Here is an 8,548-nt window from a genome sequence, read left to right as displayed (position 1 = left end):
AATCATTTGCACAAGAGTTTATCCTTGGATTAACTCTTAATCCAATGGATAAGCCTAACTTAAGCTTAACCCTTATCTCTAGATGACCATGAGGTCTTCTCAAGCATTTAATGTCTCCAACCCCTTCTCTCAACCCAACCCTATGTTGACATTTGTCATCATTTTATTGGTGCAAATTGCAAACATGGATTCCCAACTTTCAAACTCAACCCTTGATTAACTCTTTCAATCTTGGCCATCCATTGCCCTATTTTTGCTATAAATAGAGCTCTCATTCCTCCATTTTGAGAATCCAAGTTTGTAGTATCATACTTATGCTCAAATACATTCAAGCTTTCATACCATTATATTCTCATCATTTTAGCCTCTCTTTTAACTAGGAATTAGTCTAAATATGCATGTTTAGAATACTTTCCATTATCATTAGCTTAAATCATTTACTAATATAGTATGCTAGGATAGTATTGCTACTAACCTTATCATCTTATAGTTAGTTTATTGCATTTCTAGATTCATGCATAGTTTAGGATGCATCTCATATTAAAACCAACAAAAGCATCCCTCGTTCTTGCACTTGCCATCCCTAAACCATTTTTCTCAGTGATCTGAGAGAAAAAACATTGGTTTGAGGGACCGTGTAAGATAGAGAACCATGGGACCCACCTTCGGAAGCTAAGTGATACTTCATTGCTCCATAGCTTGCACCAAGAAGTCCTGTGAGTGTGTCAGCAAAGCTCCATAGAGCTCCATTTTTCACACATTGAGTTCTATCGACCCGCTTTTCCCGCATACAAGTACAATATCTCTTGATGGTAAGCATAACACTGACAATGTCTACTATGTTGAAAGATTGAAGCATAATATTTTAAGTGTTGGTCAATTAGTTGAGAGAGGATTTCAATTACAATTTAAAAATGGAAAATGCAAAATCATGAATAGAACTGGTTTGGAAATTGCAATCGGTAATCAAACTAGAGGTAATATCTTTCATTTGAATAACAGTGAAAAGACATGCTTGATTGCACATATAGATGAAAGTTGGTTATGGCATAAGAGACTCTGTCATGTAAACTTTGATTGCATGGTAAAGATCAATACTACTAAGGTAGTTAGAGATCTACCTAAAATTGTCAAACCTCAGAATACAATATGTAAGGAATGTCAATTTGGAAAACAAGTTAGAGCTAGTTTCAAAAGTATTCCAAAAAAATCCAATAATGTTCTTGATTTGATTCACACTGATTTATGTGGTCCAGCTAGAACTAAAAGCTTACAAGGTGATAGATATTTCATGCTAATCATTGATGAGCATTCTAGAATGTGTTGGGTTACTTTTCTCAAAGAAAAATCAGAAGCACTTGGAAAGTTCAAACTATTCAAAGCAATGGTTGAAAATGAAACCGGTAAGAAAATCAAATGTTTAAGATCAAATCAAGGAGGAGAATTCACATCTAAGGACATTAATACATTCTGTGAAGTGAATGGAATCAGAAGACAATTATCAGCACCTCGAACACCACAGTAGAATGGAGTTGTTGAAAGGAAAAATAGAACTATCTTGGATGCAGCAAGAAGTATGTTATCAAAAGTAAATTTACCATATGTGTATTGGAGAGAAGCAGTCAACACAACGGTCTATACATTCAACAAAGTTCACATCAAAGGTGAAACCGGTAAGACCCCTCATGAACTATGGTTTGGTAATACTCCTACTTTAAATATTTCAGAATTTTTGGAAGTAAATGTTATATTAGAAGAGATGAGTATATTGGCAAATTTGATCCTAGAAGTGATGAAGGAATATTTCTTGGTTATTCATCTAAGAGCAAGGCATATAGATGTTTTAACAAGAGATTGCAGAAAATTGTTGAGAGTACAAATATAAAAATTGATGAACAATTCAGAGGAACTTCAAGGTATATAGACTCTGAACCGGCAATAGAAATTGTGACAAATGAACCTACACCAAATCCACCAGTACAAAATGAAGATCCAGTTACCCCGGTACCATCTGAGGATTCCACAATAATTGAAAAACAACAGCAAACAAAGACACCGGTATGTAAGATTGAATCATTCTGAAGATCAGATAATTGGAAATAAATTTAAAGGAGTTATGATAAGAGGAAGATTGGCAAATGAAGAGGTATGTCTTATTTCTCAAATAGAACCATCATCTATTAATGAGGCATGTGAAGATAAATTTTGGTCTAAAGCTATGGAAGAAGAATTAGAACAAATTGAGAAAATAACACTTGGACATTAGTTCCCCGCCCTAAAGATAAAAATGTAATTGGAACCAAATGGGTATTCAGAAACAAACTTAATGAAGATGGTAAGGTTGTCAGAAAAGACTAGTATGTAAGGGATATTCTCAGAAAGAAGGAGTTGATTACAAAGAAACCTTTGTACCGGTACCTAGAATTGAGGCAGTCGGATTATTCTTGGCTTTTGCAGCACACAAGAACTACAAAGTTTATCAAATGGATATTAAATGTGCATTTTTGAATGGAGATCTTGAAGAGGAAGTATACATTGAACAACCTAATGGATTTTCTTTGACAGATGACAATGATATGGTTTGCAGGTTAAGGAAAGCTCTGTATGGACTTAAACAAGCCCCAAGTTCTCGGTATGCAAGATTGGATAAGTATCTTTTAAAGATTGGTTTTACTAAAGGAAATGCAGACAACAATTTATATTACAAAATAACTAATGATGACATCTTGATTATAGAAGTATTTGTTGATGATATAATCTTTGGAGGAGAAGATGGTTTATGTAAGGAATTTTCTACTAAAATGCAACAAGAATTTGAAATGTCTATGATTGAAGAAATAAAATTCTTTTTAGGATTGCAGATTTCACAAACTAATAAAGGTATATTCTTGAGTCAATCCAAATACTTAAAAGAGTTACTAAAGAAATTTGGGATGGAGAACTCTAAACCGGTAAGCACACCCATGACTACAAATGAAAAATTATCTCAAAGGGATGAATCTACACCTGTTAATCCAACTAGATACAAATCTATGATAGGAGGTTTACTGTATTTGACACAAACCAGACCTAATATTATGAATGCAGTATGTATTGTTTCTAGATTTCAAAGTAATCCTAGAGAAAATCATGAATCAGCAGTAAAAAGGATTTTCTGGTACTTACAAGGCACTATAAATCTTGGATTATGATATCCTAAAGATGAAAACTTTGAATTATGTGCATACACAGATGCAAATTGGACAGGAGATGTGGATGATAGAAAAAGCACCACTGGCGGAGCATTCTTTCTTGGAAAGAGATTAGTTTCTTGGTTGAATAAGAAACAGAGTTGTACATCTTTATCAACAGTAGAATCAGAATATGTTGCAGCAGCAACTAACTGTACATGGGTACTATGACTTAAGAAAATGTTGAAAGACATAAAGGTAAAATGCAAGGAACCTATTACCATATATTGTGATAACACTGCAGCAATTGATATATCTAAGAATCTAGTACTACATTCTAAAACAAAACATGTTTCTATCAAACTGAATTTTCTAAGGGCAAAAGTTGAAGAAAAGGAGATAAAACTAGTTTATGTGAACACTAAAGAACAGCTTGCGAATATTTTCACAAAACCTTTGCCTAAGGAGACTTTTGAATATCTCAAAGATCAGCTTGGAGTCATACCACCACCGGTAGAGACTTAGACAGTTGATGATTGTCATCAACCGGCAAAATTAAAAGACAAAACTTTTACTCTGGTCTTTGATGAGGAAGCTACTTCTCAGGGGGAGTAGTTGGTATTTTGTATATGAACTTGGTATTATTGTAACTTTGGCATTTGATGTCAAAGGGGGAGAGATATCTATGGAAAAACGCATTATCTTTTGGAGAGATTGGTATGGAAACTTTGGATAGCAGATGTTGCTCCTAGGGGGAGAGATTGTTGTTTGGGAGAGACTATTACTCTCTATATTCTGGTTATGATCTTTTTAGAGATTGTTGGTTATTGGTATTTGGCATTTCTGTTTTGGCACTTTGTTGTTTTTTCCATCTTGTGTTGCCATCAATGCCAAAGGGGGAGATTGTTGGTATTTTGGTATGGTTTTGTCATTGATGTCAACACCTACTAAAACACTAGCACTTTGAAGATCCAGCAACATTCATTGGCAAGCAAGTAACTATTGCACAGTTACTGGTATATGGTTCACCAGCAGGATATAATGATCACCAGCACTTGGAATTATGTGGAAGACACTTGGTAATGTTGAAGACATCATTTGGACATCTTGTCTTGGAGTTTTGTTCATTGGTATATTCATATTTGCATATTTGCTTTTACCAGCAAATAGGTCTAGGGTTACACCGGTAGGTTTATCTTTTCCAGATCAACATGGCACGCTAAGGAAATGATTAATTATTGTTGTAAATGTATTAAGCCAACATGTTCAATCAGTTATTGCATCAGATACTATATTATTTGTAAAATGTTTTTATTGTAATATCTTGTAGAGCCGACCTACTAAAATTCGTCTTAGGTTATGGTATAAATGTAAGATCTTATTTGTAAGATCGAATGTGGAATGCGAAAAAGAATTGTGTGAAGGTGTATGTGAGATTAAGCAGAGCTATACATGAAGACACCATTTGAAGGTGAAGTTAAGTTTTTGTGAAAGCATATCAGCATTACACTGGTACTGAATCCAGCATATGAAGATGTTATTTTGTGTAGTACATTCTTATTGGATTTAACCATCCAACTGTAGTCAGTGTGACTCCCATTTTGTGATTGAGCAGTGAGCTCTAGGCTATTGGCCTTTCTGCATGTGCAGACCCCATTTATGTACACTTACTATCTGCAGTAGTATCATCTGATTGTGGGTAAGGTTTCCCACCATGGTTTTTCCCCTTACAGGGTTTCCACGTACAAATATTGGTGTCATGTGTTGTGGATGACTTTGTGTTTATGTTTCATGCATTAATATTTACCGGTATAGCTATTAACTATTAACACTGCCTACTGGCATACTTAACTGGTTTACCAGTATTAAGCATTAAGATGGTTAAGTTGTTTTTGGTTTGAAATTAGTAGACAACTGATTCACCCCCCCCTCTCAGTTGTCTCCGGGACCTAACAGCAACAAGATAAACAACATTCATAATATTTGGTCTAGTTTAAGTCAAATACAATAAACCACCAATCATAGATCTATATCTAGTTTGATTTTCTTTCGGAGAATCATCATCCTTTGTCAACTCACATCCAGTCACCATAGGTGTACCAACTGGCTTTGCATCATCTAAACCAAACTTCTTCAACAATTCCTTCACATACTTAGAATGTGATATGAAAATACCTTTATCCAACTAAGTAATTTTCAATGCCAAAAATAATTTCATCTCACCAATCATAGACATCTCAAACTCATTTTGCATATCATTAGCAAACTTCTTGTATAAACCATCATTTCCACCAAAAATAATCATCAACAAAAACTTCAACAATCAAGATGTTATCATTATTGAAGTACAGGTTACTATCTGCAGTACCTTTATTGAATTCAAGCTTCATCAAATACTTATCCAATCTAGCATACCAAGCTCTTGGGGCTTGCTTCAATCCATGCAGTGCTTTCTTCAACCTGCAAACCATATCTTTGTGATCTGTCAACTAAAAACCATCTGGTTGCTCAATATAAAATTCTTCTTCTAGCTCACCATTAAAAAAGGTTGACTTGGCATCCATCTAATACACTTTGAAATCTTTGTAAGTAGCATAAGCAAGAAATAATCTAACAACTTCAATTCTAGGTACCAGAGAAAAAGTCTCCTCAAAATCAATACCTTCCATATGAGAGTAACCCTTATAAACAAGTCTTGTTTTATTCATAACAACTTCACACCTTGCTCATTTGACTTATTTCAAAACACCCATTTAGTTCCAATTACATTTTTATCCTTAGGTCTGGGAACAATAATCCATGTATTATTTTTCTTAGTCTGATTCAATTCTTCTTCCATTGCTTTAACCCAATTTTCATCTTTACAAGCTTCATTAACATCCTTAGGTTCAATCTTAGAAATCAAGCAATACTCTTCAACAATTATTCTCCTAGTAATCACACCTCTATTATTATCACTTATTATTTAGTTCTCTGAATGATTTAACCTTACATACCTGAGAGTCTTAGGATTTTCCTATTTTTCAGACTCTTGAGCTCTTTCTTCTACACTAGCATTTATCTCTCTGCCTTCATTATCAGGCTTTTCCGGAGAAATCTGAACTTGATTATGGGTTTGCACTTTCTTTCCTTTATTTGCACTGACATCTCGATCATCTGAATCATATCTGTAAGATCTAATTTGTCTCTTATTTCCTTCATCAACCTTCACATTAGAACTTTCAACTATCTTCCTCAATCTCTTGTTATAACATTAGTAGGCCTTACTCTTAGTAGAATAACCAAGAAAGATTCCTTCATTACTTCTAGCATCAAACTTCCCTAGATCTTCATATCTTCTAATATAGTATTTACTACCAATTTTTTTGGAATATCTAACTATAGGAGTATGACCAAACCATAACTCATAAGGAGTCTTACCGGTATCACCTTTGCTATGCACCCAGTTAAAATTATATATCGCGGTACTCACAACTTCTCTCCAATAGATATGTGGAACATTTCCTTCAGTCATCATGGTTCTAGAAGCTTCCTGAATTGTTCTATTCTTTCTCTCTACAACACCATTCTGTTGAGGGTTCCGCAGAGCATATAATTGTCTCTTCACCCCATGCTCTTCACAAAAGGAATTGAACTCACTAGAAGTAAATTCACCACCTCTGTCAGATCTCAAACACTTCAGCTTTAGTCCAATCTCTGTCTCAACCATAGCTTTGAAAATATTGAACTTCTCCAAGGCTTCAGACTTCTCCCTTAAGAAATTAACCCACATCATCCTTGAATAGTCATCAATCAATAACATGAAATACTTGTCACCCTGCAAGCTTCTCACTCTAGAAGGACCACACAAATTAGTATGCACAAGATCCAATATCCTATTAGAAGTATACTATTTTCTTTTGAAAGAAACTCCTTTCTACTTTCCTAACTAGCATTCCTTACATACCAGATTAGAAGGCTTTACAATCTTAGGAAGATCTCTCACTGCTTGAGTAGAACTTATCTTAGCCATGCAATCAAAGTTCACATGACACATCCTTTTATGCCATAACCAACTAGCAAAGATAAGGATTGAAAATACTAATTGGATTCAAGGGATGGATTTGTTTGCCCTCTTTTGTGAGTTGAATTGTTGCAATTAGGGTAAAGTGTTGAAAATGAAGATAAAACATGGAAACAACGAGCTACAAATGCATAACTGAGACGCACACCTGGATCTGAGGATTATAAGTAGATTCAGATCTGATCCCTGAAAAAGCTCCAAAAATGTTAGAACCAAAATGCTCATCCCTCTGGTCCTCTGAACTTTTTGCACACCAAAGGAGATTGATTCATCTCTACAAATAATATTGATTTTGAAGATTGCAGCTTCATACTTGTTTCCTACACACAAAAAGAAAGGGAAATAGGTTGGGAATAGGGATTTGCCAAAGTCAAACCCCAATTTAGGAATTAACCTTGATTGAAATATTGTAAATATGAAAATAAATAATGGAAGGATATACCTCATATATGTAATGACTGATAATGATGCTTTGCTTCTTGAATGTAATCACATATGTTGTATGAAATGACATGCACATGACAAAACCCTAATCACACACATTCTTGCATATGAATGATGTAATGTTACTCCATAATTGATGAATGAAGGAAATGCAGCCTTGAAGATCTCTAGAAATGCTTGATAAGGCTTCACAGATGCAAGAATGTTTGATTGCTTGGAGGGATTGATTGCTTAGATGAGAATGAGTTAAGAAGAATGCCTTATATATGGATTTCATAAGTTAAATCACCTTTAGGCCGACCTACAATTGATAGAATTTTGCACAAAGCTGGATTTAAACATTATAATGCCACCAAAACATGATCCTGAAATTTGAGGAGAAAAATTCGAGACCAGGATCATCCTGGTCCAACCAACTTTTTTTCTGAATTTTTCAAGGACGCAAAATATCATGATTATAAGGTGATCCCCAGCTCAATGCGACAATTCAAGGTGTTTAGATATGCAAAATTGGGCCTTGAAGGTTGAAACAATACCTAATTAGAGTTTCGATGAATTATTTAATTGAAAGGATAAAATAAAAAGGGGCACACTTAGGGTTAAGGGCCCAATTTTATGATGTGTGGAGTGATAAAAGAGGACTTTAGATTAAATTAAATTAATTAATTAAATTCTTAAAGGGAATTTAAAATGCAAAATGCAACACACTAAGGCGGGTGTTGACCTAAGCGTGAAATTGCACCACCCAATTAAGGGTGTACAATTTACGATGCTACAACATGAAACTCAAATTGTAGAGGATGACCAAATATTTGCTTCAAATGATTGTGATCATGCTTCAAACCTTATACAATAAGGTTAATTAATTTGA

Source organism: Cryptomeria japonica, chromosome 8, assembly GCF_030272615.1.
Source record: "Cryptomeria japonica chromosome 8, Sugi_1.0, whole genome shotgun sequence".
In the NCBI taxonomy this organism is placed as follows: domain Eukaryota; kingdom Viridiplantae; phylum Streptophyta; class Pinopsida; order Cupressales; family Cupressaceae; genus Cryptomeria; species Cryptomeria japonica.
Note: the sequence above shows the minus strand (reverse complement) of the source record.